Source organism: Myripristis murdjan, chromosome 5 (genome assembly GCF_902150065.1).
Source record: "Myripristis murdjan chromosome 5, fMyrMur1.1, whole genome shotgun sequence".
Lineage (NCBI taxonomy): Eukaryota > Metazoa > Chordata > Actinopteri > Holocentriformes > Holocentridae > Myripristis > Myripristis murdjan.
The window spans coordinates 36,363,086-36,378,415 of NC_043984.1; positions in this window are offsets into that span (position 1 = coordinate 36,363,086).

Here is a 15,330-nt window from a genome sequence, read left to right on the forward strand (position 1 = left end):
TATTCAGAAGGGAGACCCAACGCGTTTCGATGAGTTACATCTTCATCAGGGGTGTGAAAGTATAATGTGCACACCTGTGCACATTATACTTATTATTATACAGGAAACGCGTTGGGTCTCCCTTCTGAATAAAGGAATTTACATTTTCACACTCAAGAGTGCCTCGGGATCTCCCTCCGTGACTGCAGCAAACTTTACAGCTTGACAGTCAGTTCTCTTTTATACAGGGCCTTCACATTTTCAAATCCTGACTGACACTCTGACGACCACACATATTTCACTTTGGATTTTAACAAGTTTGTGAGGGGTGCAACAACTGTAGAAAAATTCCTGCAGAAACACCTATAATATCCAACTAATCCCAGAAAACGCATCAGCGCCTTCTTAGTTGGAGGAGGAGGATAGTTGTCAATAGCCTGCACTTTTGCACGCACCGGAGACACTGTGCCCTGCCCGACTACACGCCCCAGGTATGTCACTGTAGCCTTGGCGAACTCACACTTCGCCAAATTTACAGTTAACCGCGCCTTAGCCAAGCGGTCAAACAGCTTCTCAATGCGGTCAAAGTGGTCATCCCAGCTGTCAGAATAGATCACGACATCGTCCAAATACACTGAGCAACCCTCCAGATCTCCAACCACCATATTCATGAGGCGTTGGAAAGTCGCTGGCGCATTTCGCAAGCCAAACGGCATGACCGTATATGCATACAAACCAGTCGGTGTAATAATGCAGCAACCTCCCTCGCCCTCTCTGACAACGGGACCTGCCAGTACCCCTTTAACAAGTCAAACTTGCTGACATACTTAGCGGCTCCCACCTGATCAATGCAGTCCTCCATCCTCGGAAGTGGAAAGGAATCTGGCTTCGTCACACTGTTAACTTTGCGGAAGTCTGAGCAAAACCGTGGTGTGTTGTCCGACTTCGGCACCAACAGACAAGGAGACGCCCAGCTAGAAGAGGATGGCTGTGCAATGCCATTGCCAAGCATATATTTCACTTCAGCATCAAGATACTTACGTTTGTCAGGATGGACACGATAAAACCGCTGCCTAATAGGTTTACAATCCTCAACCACAATATCATGCTCTAACAAATGTGTACGTGTAGGTGTGTCCCCATAAAGACATGGATATCGCCTTATCAAGTCAGCCAACTGACCACGCCTTGACACCTCCAAATGGCACAGCAAACCATCCAACTTCTGCAAAGACTCAGAATTCTTCAGACGACCACAAAGCACAGCCTCATCAGGACCCGGCAAGTCATCTCCCCCTGGCACTGCCACTGCCTGAGGAGACACAGACACACAAACAGGATGGACAGCAGACACCTGCACCTTCTGTTCAGGTAACTGGGATGCACGGGGGTAATACAACTTCAGCAAGTTAACATGACAGAGCTGAGTAGGAGACCTGCGATCAGGAGTAGATATAACATAATTTTGATCTGTCACCTTCCTCACCACGGAATATGGGCCAGAAAACTTAGCCTGAAATGGAGAGGTAACAATAGGCAAAAGAGCAAGCACCTGATCCCCAGGGAGGAAAACCCGATCCTCCACCTGGCGATCATAAAGTTTTTTCATAATGCCCTGTGCAGAAGTCAGATTACTCTTAGCTACTTCCTGAGCCTTATACAGTCTGTACCTGAAACCATTAACATAATCAATAAGGTTTTGGGGTGGTTGTACTTCCTTCCAGTTATCCCGCAAGAGCGCGAGGGGACCCCTAACCTTATGGCCAAACACCAGCTCATTAGGACTGAATCCCGTGCTCTCCTGGACCACCTCCCTAGCAGATAACAGCAACCAGGGTAGGCCTTCTGCCCAATCTCCGTCCATTTGAATGCAATACGCACGTAACATGGACTTGAGCGTTTGGTGAAACCGCTCCAAAGCCCCTTGGCTCTGCGCATGGTAAGCAGAAGCCTGATTGTGACTAATGCGCAGCTGCTTTAATACCTGAGCAAACAAATGTGACGAGAAATTTGACCCCTGGTCAGACTGGATAACTCTAGGAACCCCAAAAACTGAAAAAAACTGGGACAACGCACGAACCACAGCCCTGGCAGTTATGGTGCGCAACGGGTACGCAGCTGGGTACCGTGTGCTCTGGCACATGACTGTCAGCAGATATGCTGCACCTGATTTAGAAGGAGGCAACGGGCCCACACAATCCACAATAAGATGTTCAAAAGGCTCACTTATGGCTGGTATTGGACACAGTGGAACAGGCTTCAAACTCTGATTAGGCTTGCTGGTTAGTTGGCATGTATGACATGACTTTATGTATTTAGCAACATCCCGCTTCATTCGCGGCCAGAAGAAATACCTCAAGATGCGATCATACGTCTTCCTGACGCCCAGGTGACCAGACTCATCGTGGGAAATCTGCAACACCACACTACGAAACGGGAAGGCACCACAACCTGATAAATTGGGTCACCCACAAAATGTTCGCCCTGAGGCACCCACTTCCTCATTAACACCTCATTCTCGATGAAGTAACAGTGAGAGTTGTTTTTTACCTCACCAGCAGGCTGCACCATGTCCAGCAAACCCTGGAGAGAACCATCAGCCCGCTGCTCCGAGACCAACTCACTGTGAGAAACAGACCAAGGAACATTAGTACCCGTTACATCATGCTGCAGGGAAATGTCATCTTTTCCAGTGCAATCTGTCTCCACCAACTGCGCACGTTTCATCGCGCGCGTTATGGCACACGCCCTGAACACATCAGGAAAATCCCTCTCATTCTTATCAGGGTCACTGGTGACCAGAGGCTGAAACAACGATAGCTGGAGGGGGGACATCAGCCCACACCCGACTCCCCGCTATATCATTGCCCAAGATCATGGTCACGCCATCCACAGGCAGAGCTGGGCGCACCGCAATGGCCACCTCACCCTGAAACAGATCACAAGACAACATCATTTTGTGCTGCGGGACCTGCAAAACCTGCAGCCCAATACCCAGCACTGGTATGAAAGCCCCAGTGTATGACTCCTCTGAAAATGGTAGAGCCGACTCCACAATAAATGAATCAAAGCTGCGGTGTCACGCAATATCTTAATCTGCACTTTCTCATAGCTCCCCACCAAGGAAACGCACCCATTACTGATGAAAGGCAAATAGGACTGCAAATCTGGACTCACTCCTTGCGGTTTTAACTCACCACTCGGTGCCTCCGACACTCTCTCAGGAACAGGACCAACACACATTGCAGGCTTAGGATGCACCGTCGCTCCAGACTTACTGTTCTTAAATGCATAACAGTCTCTCCTCCGCTTATGACAAAAATTACACACCTTGTCAGACTCACGAGACACGCGTTCCTGTTTCTGCTCCATCCAAGCATTTCTCACTGGGCGACAGGACCCTGCATCTCCACTTGAGGAACTCTCCCTACGCACCTGGATGCCAAGTATCATCCCCATGCGTCAACACATAGTCATCAGCAAGTGCTGCGGCCTCAGCTGCCGTTGTAACTTTACGCTCACTGATGTAAGTTGCAATGCGCCCCGGCACAGAGTTTTTAAACTGCTCCAAAATCATGAGATCACGCAGATCATCAAATGACTCAACCTCAGCTGCCGCACACCACCGGTCAAACTGAGTTGACAACTCACGAGCAAACTCCAAATGAGATTTATCACCTCTTCTCCAACCACGAAACCGCTGGCGATACGCCTCAGGCACAAGCTCATACGCCTTAAGAACAGCTGATTTCACTACATCGTACTTTACGCTATCCACACTACTCAGCGTAGAGTATGCCTCCTGCGCCCTGCCAGTCAAAACACACTGCAACAGCAAGGTGCACGTTGACTCTGACCAGCCGCGAGCCTCAGACAGACGCTCAAACAGCGAAAAAAATGTCTCCGGGTCTTTCTCATTAAATTTAGGAACAAGCCTCAAATCAGCCAAATCAGACCCCGCAGATGAGCCACCCGGCCCAGAGGAACCGTCCCCAGGCAGACCAGCCGTTACAGCTTTCCCTTCACTCACCAAAACCATTTTCTGCCTCTCCAGTTCAATCCTCGCCTGCTCTGTTTCCTGCTTCACCTTCTCAACCAGGACTTCTTTCTCAATTCTCACCTGCTCAGTTTCCTGCCTCACCCTTTCCAAAGCGACTTCTTTCTCAGTCTTCAATGTCAACCGCAACTTAAGCAACTCTTTCTGCTGCTCAAAAGACAAGCCACCACCAGGACCTGCGTCCTCAGCACATTCGGAGATGGACACAGACTCTCCCGCACTCAACACCTTCATTTTTAACAACTGAATTTTCAAATTTGCCTTCACTGTCTCTTTCACCCTTTTATCACCAACATTAACCTTGTAATGGTCAGCTATTTTAACCAACTGATCCCTGGTACACTCGTCCAACGACGCTTCAGATGGCGCCTGCACAAACGCTTCTACCATTTCATCCATCTTAACTGAAGGACCGCAAGAGAAGATACCGTGTTGGAACCCACCCAGTGTGTGGCCAGGCCCACGCAGCCTTCAACAGAGCCTCCCCGCTATCTGACTACCTAACCAGGAATCTAGCTATATAACTCCCCCCTAGTCTTCATGGAGCATAGCGGCAGGTACTTACGCACTAGCAGCCCGCTGGCTCGGAGAGGCGACCAGAAGCTGGCAACCACCACGAAACCAGGGATGTGCCCCCGAGCAACATTAGGGAAAGGGAATGGGAAGCTCTAACCGCCGTACCCCAGCACTAACAGCCCCCCACGACGGCAACCAAAGGGAAGCCGCCGCTGAAGCCTACAAGGGGAATCACTCCGTCAGGTAAGATGCATATGCACACACACACAGCTGGACCGACACTAACCCTCTCATGCAAAATCCACAAACAGATGCAGCAAATGGCAAAAAACTCGCTTCCACAAAAAACAGACGAGCAGCACAAATGCCCAAACTTAACTTCAAAAAAGTACATCCCCAAGAGCGCAAACAAACTCACCATATAAGGCAAACTACGTCAGCAGTGACTCCCAAGGAAATCCCGAAAATGACGTCACCTCCACACGAGAGCCACAAGCCTCTCAATCAAAGGCCTTCCCCAATTATCACCACTTAATTGGAACCACGCGCCCTCGCGTAGACAAAGCACTCCAAACGAAGTTTAAATAACCTATGAAAAATACCTCACAGAAAAAACATAGACTAAACACAAAAACACCGGACCCACCGGACACGAGCCCCCACTTTGTTACGACCGGCTTGTTGGCCGCAACAAAAGAGGAGATGTACGAGAAGTAAATTATAACAAACTGAATTTTAATCAAGTAAACAAATAAATGTATGGGGTGTGGAAGGCAGTATCAGTGGTGTGGGTGAATGTATGGATGCAGTGAGCAATGTGTGGTGCATGTTGTCAGTGCAACAAAGGAAAAACAAACAAAAGAGAAGGCCAGCACGCCGACAGGGTGCTGCCTGGAGCGAGGACCAGGTAGAGTGGAGAGCAGAGCGAGAGGATTGGCGTCTGGGAAGGCGGGTTTAAATAGACCTTGATGGGAACACTGGCCAGGTGTTCCCAGTCAGGTTAATGGCAGACTGGACAGACCTGGAAGACAAAACACACACACACCAGTACACCGAACACTACACACCAGGCCTGGGGCCGTCACAACATGACTTCTGTCAAAAAGAGCTGGTGAGCCGTCGGTTCCAGATCTCTGCTGTGTTTGTGGAAGAAAATCAAACACATCAGGGCTCATCAACTCCATTTGTCCAAAGGCCAGAATTTTTTTAGGCAGACACTGTGTGGACCAGACTTTACAATAACAACATATTTATTTGTTTAGGAATAATTAGCCTATTATTGTTTAGTCTTTTCACTTTTTTACAAAATGAATACCAGTATCAGTGTGAGCAGGCTGCTAGAAAACATGGCAAATCCATAATAATAACTAGATACTGAAGTAGAAAAAGCTCTCAGAGCGCAAGGAGCCAGTTCACTGAGGAGTGACAGGAAGTTTGAATCCCCTTTAACCGGTGTTGACTCTGTTATGCAGCGCCCTGATTGGAGGAAAATGTTGAGCCCATGCTTGCATGAAGATACAGCACAAGACTCATTCCGTTCCTAAAAGACAGGAAGTGGTTTGAGCTTCACCTGTCAGGCTGCTGCTCTTCAGAGACAAGCAGCCAATCAGACGCAGCTCTGTGAGGGAGGCCTGACACAGATCTGCACTCTTGTCTTATAGTGTATTTTTTATTCTTCATTCAGACTGAGGGACTGCAGGTTGTCAGAGAGCAGCTGTGCTTCTCTGGCCTCGGCTCTGAAGTCCAACCCCCATCTGACAGAGCTGGACCTGAGTGAGAACCGGCTGCAGGATTCAGGAGTGGAGCTGCTGTCTGTTGGACTGGAGAGTCCAAACTGCAGACTGAAGACTCTCAGGTCAGACTGCACTTTTTAATGATGTGTGAACATGTAATATTCTGTTAGCTGAACAGGAGTTTTACAGACTTACATCTCAAATTGTTGTCAAACTGTATTTTCACACAATCCTTGTGTGTTGAAATGAAAAACTGTGAACTTCAGTGATGATATTGTACATTATTTCAACATGCAGGGGTCCAAAAGGCCTCCCTCTGTGGGAATCTAATATTTATTGTGGTAACTCCACAGAACGTATAGAGGACACCATCATCGAGGTCTTTGTCCAACTATGGATTCACAAAGGATTCCAATATTTTCTTTGATGAATCATCAGGGACAAAAATACCATGTGGGCATATCAGTACATCATCAGCGTAGAATTTTTCAAGTCGTTACTTTTCAAGTCTTGCTTTTCCAGACATTTCCTGTTATGGCCCAACAAACTATTTATATTTTAACCTGGACGCGTTCCACTCCTAGTTTGAAGAGAGTTGTATGGGACAGAAAAATAAATCAGTAACTACATAAATAAATGAAAAAGAGAAAAACAAAACATATGTATATCAATACACATATATACTCAAATATACATCCAAATATTCATTTGTCTGTACAAACACACTGTGGAATCAATTAAAATCTGATCTTATTGGTAGTGTTGTAGTACTCGAGGTCGGTCTGGGTCTCGAGACCACTTTTTGAGGGTCTCGTCTCAGAATCAAAGGCATTTTCACTCAGTCTTGTCTCGGTCTCAAACTGGGTGGACTCAGGATTTTTGATCAAGACGGTTGAGACCAGGCTCTCTCACTACTGTGATAAGAGAAAAAAGACACACAGCACAGTGTCACACAGCCTTTGCGACACCTTGAGTGACACACCCCCTGAACACGCAGAGTGGATGAAGACGGCTGGAGAAGCCGTGGTTATGTTTGGCGTCCCCGGGAAATCGCCACGAAAAATGTAGGCAAACTCACATATCATTAAGTTTAGTTTCCAAAATCATAAGGACTTTATCTGCAAAACGACATGCAAGTGAAAACACTCTGCAGTGTGCAAATTCTGCGGTGCACAGCTCACAGAAACCGCTGTGTGAGTGTGCTCACTTCTTTGCATCTTTGGAAATCTACATGTGTCTTTTATAAGACCCATGCAAAAACTAAAAGAAAGTGTATCTTATTTCAGATGAAGGTGTATTAATCTCTTTACACTCATTATAAGCCATATTCACCTGACAAATCCAGATTAACATCTTATTTCAAGTGTTATGACCTGGCTCTGAGGCCACAACAAAAATGGGAGACACACCAAGAGGAAAGTTTAACCAAATAGATTATTTATTAAATTAAAGTAAATAATTCAAGAAAACCTAAGTATGGGGTAGGGCTGCACAATTAATCGAATTTTAATCGTGATCACGATTTTGGCTGCCACGATTAAATGAGCCTGATCGTCGGCGATATTTACATTTAAAATGCGGCTCTGCTGCGTATCTAATCAAGCACTTTCTCAGCCAGTAGTCAGCCAACCACCAGAGGGCGACCGCATGGTTAGGGCTTCATTAAGCTGCTTAAATAACAAGCGAGCGCACCTTGCAGCGGCAGCCTCAAGTTACTCGGTGGCCTGATGAGAGCGAGTCATATCGGGAGAAGAAGGTAGGCTACGGCAGTTCCTGCAACAAGTTCTCCGTCAGAAAGGCTACTCAGGGCCTGCTCACATAGGGCCATTTGCTGCGTATCGTACTAAAGCAAAATGCCCCCCTCTCCAGTCCCTGGCTGGCCTGCACTCACATTATCTAAAGCCCAGACGCACCCAAGCGCGATTACCCTGGTATACACATTATCACGTTCACATACGACAACAGGCATGTTCAGACGTCATCATAAATCAATATAGTTCAAATACATTCATTATGTCTTCCTTCAATTAAAAGACGTTTTTGTTTCTTTTAATCAGACATCGGTTAAGGGATGTTTATTTACCTTGACAGTTTCGGAGGTAACTGCCTCCTTCAGAAAGGTCCAACTGACAGCCAGAGCGGCATGTCAGCTGGCTGCTACATTCAACTGGGTGGCCGCGCACACAGCGCGGTGCTGCGGCCAGCCCACTTGATGCTGGCTGGTGCTGCAGCCGGCACCGCGCCCACCCGGTCAGGTCTGCCGGATCTGACAGGTGCGCGGCGCACACAGACTGCCATATATACTTTCACCATAAATCAACTTTTGTTTATACACGGTTGCAGCAGCACAACGGACAGCGAGACAGACAACATGGTTGATTATTGATTGCACAACGCGGCGCTGCGCGCATTAAACGATTTTGCGGAGGCAGGAGGAAAGTTGCATGATTTACGTTGTATCCACGTTCGTGCGCTGCGTGCGTGACCGTGCATGTGCTCGTGCATGAACGCCCGTATCGTACTGGAGCACACCCCCTCCAACCGTGCCAGAGTGGGGCAGGTGTACTGTATTCAAGCACAGAACGGAGCGATCACACTAGTCAAATAATTTTATTTATTTATTTATTTATTTATTATTAAGCATTTAGTCTTATTTAAAGTTTCATTTTGCATTGAAAACTGTTCATATATTGTTTGTTTAAAAGTAGTGCAATAAAAATACAGATGCTTTCCCTAACATGATGAATAATCGTGATGAATAATCGTGATCACAATATTGATCAAAATAATCGTGATTATCATTTTGGCCATAATCGTGCAGCCCTAGTATGGGGTGTGCATGTCCGTGAGTGAATAATGTGAGTGCGTGTTGTAAGGTGTAAAAATCATAGACTAATGCGGCATCACCAGATGACCCAGCACCTGTGGAGAGAAGCAAAGGGAGAAAGAGTGAGAGCGAGAGAGAGGTTGGAAACAGCCAGGCTTTTATCTCCTGGGAACACCGGGGCCCTCAGGTGTTCCAGAGTTGAGCTGATGACCCACCTATGAAACCAAGATAAGCCATGCCAAACCCAAAATGACCAGCAGGGGTCATCACACAAGATATAAACAAAAAAGCCCTCATTGCTTGAAATTAGTCAAAATATAGCTGTCAAAGCACCAAAATGCAAAATGTTCTCAGATTAATTAAGTTAAGGACCCATGTTCAAGAAAGTTAACAAAAACATATCGCTCAAATGGTATGTCAGGTTTTTTCACCTAGTTCATTTAATTTAGGCCTTATTCCTTTTTCTTTTAATCTTTCTTTATGAAATGACATATTTATCATTGCTTGTCAGTGTAGTTTTAAAAAGTATGATGGCGTACTTTTTACAAGAAGTCAAACAACAAATTTCCTTAGATCTGAGATTAGTTTCATTGTGCTGGTTAGAAAACAACAGCAGCATTTTTTGTTTTGTTTTTTTTTTTGCTGTTGCTTTTGTTTAAAAGCAAACCTGGTTTAAAAGAGATACTGTTCAGATTACTGTTCAGAAATCTGGGGAAACACATACAGAACCTCTTTATATCCGCTGTGCATACTTCAAAAACGAGCCATCAGAATTATCCATAATGTCAGTTTTTATGATCACACTAATCATCTATTTTTGCAGTCAAAAATTCTTAAACTAAATGATCTGGTAGAACTAAAAACTGCACAAATAATGTTTAAAGCAAGTAACAAGCTTTTACCTGGACCCATACAGAAAATGTTTTCTGAAAGAGAGGGTGGCTATAACCTAAGGGGACACAGCAACTTAAAAGTACGAAGTATAAGCACAACGAAAAAGAGCTTCTGTATCTCAAGTTATGGTGTAAAACTGTGGAACAGCTTAAATGAAGGGCTAAAACAAAGCCAAAGTATAAGTCAGTTTAAGAAGAAATATAAGGAGGACATATTCAACAGATACAGGATCATGGATGAATGAAATAAATGTGTATAAATGTGTGTTGTATGCAATCTAAGATTGAATAATGAACTAGGTGTATATGTATGAATATGTGGGTATGTATATGTATGTGTGTAAGTACATATATACGCATATATGTGTGTATATATGTGTATGTACATAGGCATATGTGTATATGTGTATATGTGAATGTATATATGTATATATGTGGGTGTAAATGACTAAATATAAGTGCATTGTAAGTGGTACTACAGGTAATGCAGCGTTGAATTAGACTTTACATTTCTCTGTATGTTGATATATTAGTAATGCAATATTGATGTTAATAGATTAATATATAACTTGATGATAATTACTTAGGTATAATACAATATATATGTAATAAGGAGGAACTCAAGGGGTAGGATCCTATAAGTTCTTAACTTCTTCCTACTCCCTTTTGAACATGTGCTGGCCAGCCGGAATAGCGTTGAATTTATTTATTTTGTACTTTTCTTCTGTTGCCCTGTTGTTGCATTGTCTGTTGCCCTTTTATACAACATGTTCAAAATAAATAAATAAATATAAATAAATATAAATATATATAAATATAAATACCTGTCATTTTGTTTTATTTACCTTATGATTTTTCTTTGATATGTACGGTCTTGGTCTGGTCTCGGTCTCGACCTCCAAATGTCTCGGTAATGTCTCGGTCTCGGTCGGTGCGGTCTTGACTACAACACGACTTATTGGTTTAATGTTTTCAGTCTACTTGGCCCATATCAGCTAGAATATTTCTTTTTGGATCCTGAGGGAAAATGACAGCTGTTCCATAATCTATATTTCATGTACTATTTCTATCCATTCATCAGTGACTGCTGGGTCTGGTTTTAGCATCTCTTTGTCACCGCCTTTTTACCGCCAAAAGTATTTGAGCCAGTTTCTTGTCCTTTTTGCGCCATCTTTCAAATGGGATATCACCCATGTAGATAGCATCACATCTAAAAGGAATGGTGCTTCCAAATACATTATTTAGATGCTGATGTATTTCTTGCCAGTTAGGGACAGGAACCTGGCAATTCCAGAAGATATGGAAGTGATTGGCGTCATTTATCTCCTCCAGCAACTAGTACCATCTCCAAAAGGCCTTTTTTGCAAGGGAGTCCTAAAAAATGGTGCAATATTTTTGCAGCAGAGCTCTGGCCATGCAGTCCAACTGGTTGAATTCCACTGCACTTCACAGATTGTCTGCCAAGTCTCGTCCCAAATCTGAAAATGAGCCTCCTTCTCCCATTTCTTTGTTACATAAAGCATATTTTCAGAGCGACACTGGAGAATACCGTTTTCTGGTCAGTCTTTTGAAATGCTTCTAACTTTGGCCCTGATTGGTCTTACTTTCTTATTAACCTGCAGGCACCTGAAAACTAAGGGTGATGAGGTCACATCCACGACACTCATGGACAGATTAATGTGCACTGGAATGAAGAAAAGAGAAAAGAGACGGCATGTTGTGCCCTCGAAGTGGCAAAAAGTGAATTACAAAATGTTTTGTCCTCTGTACAAACTGCTCTTTTCCACACGAATAAATCCATCTTGCTCTAATCTGGATGGACACTATGTGTGTGTGTGTGTGTGTGTGTGAGTGTGTGTGAGAGAGAGAGGCGTCTGTGCTGTGTGTGTCCACCAGGCAAACTTTCATTGTGCTGAACTCTAGATGGAGTAGCACCCTAACCTTTCCTGAGCGTGCGGCTGTGTGTTGTGTAACGGGATCACACGGCGCCCCCCCGCCACCCCCACGCACACACACATACACACACACACACACACACACCCCTCCACCCCGCCCCGGCCGCTCGGGGATCCTGCCTGGTGCCCTCGCTGAGGCTGCCATACGCTTCAGTAAATACTGGGTCTCTAACCTGCAGGTTGCCAGGCTGCAGCACGGCGAGGCATGCAGCCCCAGACTGCTGCTGAGAGCATGCAGGATACACACACACACACACACACGCACACACACACACACACAGTATAGATCCAGTCACACGCTGGTGATGGTGCGTCTGATGCAGGATGTCAGGCCTGCAGCAGGATGCTCACAGAACTAATCCTAATAATTTCCTTGTCAACAGGTCAGCTGTTCTCATGTTTTGTTAACCGCATCCACAGAATTCCCTTTAATTATGTTTTTTTTTTTTTTTTTAATCTTTTAAAAATTTGCCGTCAATTTTGCAATTTTGGAAAACTAGAATTGCGAAATTCACTCAGCGTCTCTTCCTCAGCTCCAGTCTGTCCAGTCTGATGCAGCTCAGCTCAGCAGCTCTGCCATCAATTCCACCTTTTAACAAAGTTTATAATGTTCAGTTTGTGTTGACATTGTGCAGAATGTGTCACTTTAATTCTGTGTTTATTACTGAGGTTGTAGTTTGCTGAGGTCTGCTACTGGACTGCATTATTCTGAGAGGGGTTTCTAGTTTTTTGTCCCCCTTGTTTAAATACAATGAGGGGGACAGAATAGTGGAAACAGCTGTCAGTAAAGTGCAGCACTAACTATGAGCTCAATGCCAAACACAGAAGTGAATGAACACCTCTGTTACCGTGACAACAAGACAAGCTGAGCATTTTAGGCAGCAGGAGAGGAAACTTTATGGCACAACAGCTGGATTGGATTGGATTAGATTAGATTATACAGGTGGAGCTGATGAAGTGGACACTGGGTGGTTTGTATAGTCAAAACACTCAAATGATGCAAATTTCTGTTACAAACAACGCAAACGCACGAAATCTATGTCTTTCATGTGACTAGAAATTTTTCAACTGAGCAAAAAAATTCAAGGTCTTATTTGCGCGAGTCCACAACATGAACACACACTTTGTTCACGGACTGAACTCACAGTCAGCTGGACTAAAACAAAACTACAGGTCGTAATGAGCTGCTGTGCAAACGAGCTGTGAGGACAGTCTCATTTATCACATTATTTGTCAAATTCATATTCAACACTGTTGAAGCCGAAAGTGTTTTCATGCAGCTACAGCATGATGGAAATATTGAAGATTGAATTGAATTGAGACACGTCCAAGAAGAAATTGAGACACATTGAATTAGTGGTGGGATTACAAAGAACTTATTATTATTATTATTATGAACCATTTATAGGCTTTAGAATTGCTTTGCTGCACACATTTTGATCAACATTTACAGCGCTCTCTAAATATTTCAGCATCAATCTCGATTTGTGGCAAACAGCAGCAAAATAATCTGCGTTAAAGCGGCTCGTTTCACAGCTCAGCTCAGATTAAATCCAGTCACCAGCTGGTTAGCTGACATGGACGGAGCTTGGCAAAAAGTCAGCCGCTTCAAACTGTGTGTGTGTGTGTGTGTGTGTGTGTGTGTGTGTGTGTGTGTGTTGCCTCTGTTTCCCCTGGCAACCTTTCAAGTGCGCTCCCTGAGCTTCTTCAAAGAGAAAGTATCTGCCACGTCCCACTGACAGCCCGATTCAGCGTTTTATCGTTGACCTTTGACCCCGAGTTAAAGAGGTGTCTTGTAAAGCTGGAGAGAGTGTGTGTGTCGAGTGTGTGTGGACACAAGACGGCCTTTCTGCAGGGGAATAAATGTCACAAAATATTTTTTTAACCTGTATTAAGCGGAGGGCAGATCCATCTAGACTCTGTCTGTCTGTCTGCAGAGTGAAGTTTAACCTTTAACCTGCAGGAAATCTTTATTACATCAGTTATTATATCAATCCTCATTATGTCACACAACCAGCTTCTTAGTGTAATTTACATTAAAACGTGTTTATAAAGAACAACAGCATATCCATAAAAATATTCAATGAGATCCAAGTCCAAGAAAACAATTATTAAAACATTAACACATAGTAATATCAAGAGGGGCCAGCAGCTGGAATATTTAAAAAAAACTGCTGCAAAACATAGAAATGTAGATGAAAAAACAAACATCTGGAACTGTTAATGCCTTCCAGATGAAACAGCTGTTTGAGAGCATCTTGCTTCATTAGCCGCTTCCTTAACGTGATAAAGTGCTAACACATGATCCTGCTAAAACTGAATATTGAGTCTGGAGGACCAAAAGAGACAGAATGAAATATATAAATACATCTTTAAATAAATACTTAAAAGTGTCATTAATTAATTAAAATGGGAATTAAATAAATAAATGTGTCATTAAACGTGTCATTAATTCATTAAAATACCAGCTTATTTAATGTAAAAACATATATAATGATTTCACTATTTAAATAATTATTTAATTAATCACACTTTTAAGTACACTATATTGCCAAAAGTATTCGCTCATCTATCCAAATCATTGAATTCAGGTGTTCCAATCACTTCCATGACCACAGGTGTATAAAATCAAGCACCTAGGCATGCAGACTACTTCTACAAACATTTGTGAAAGAGTGGGTCGCTCTCAGGAGCTCAGTGAATTCCAGCATGGTGCTGTAATAGTGATGTAATAGGATGCCACCTGTGCAGTAAGTCCAGTTGTGAAACTTCCTCGCTACTAAATATTCCACAATCAACTGTTAGTGGTACTATAACAAAGTAGAAGCGATTGGGAACGACAGCAACTCAGCCACGGAGTGGTAGGCCACATAAAATCACAGAGCGGGGTCAGCGGATGCTGAGACGCATAGTGCGCAGAGGACGCCAACTTTCTGCAGAGTCAATAGCTTGAGACCTTTAAACTTCATGTGATCTTCAGATTAGCTCAAGAGCAGTGCGTAGAGAGCTTCATGGAATGGGTTTCCATGGCCGAGCAGCTGCATCCAAGCCTTACATCACCAAGCACAATGCAAAGCATCGGATGCAGCGGTGTAAAGCATCACCGCCACTGGCCTCTAGAGCAGTGGAGACGTGTTCTCTGCAGTGACGAGTCACGCTTCTCTGTCTGGCAATCTGATGGACGAGTCTGGGTTTGGTGGTTGCCAAGAGAACGGTACATTTCAGACTGCATTGTGCCAAGTGTAAAGTTTGGTGGAGGGGGGATTATGGTGTGGGGTTGTTTTTCGGACGTTGGGCTCGGCCCCTTAGTTCCAGTGAAAGGAACTCTTAATGCTTCAGCATACCAAGACATTTTGGACAATTTCATGCT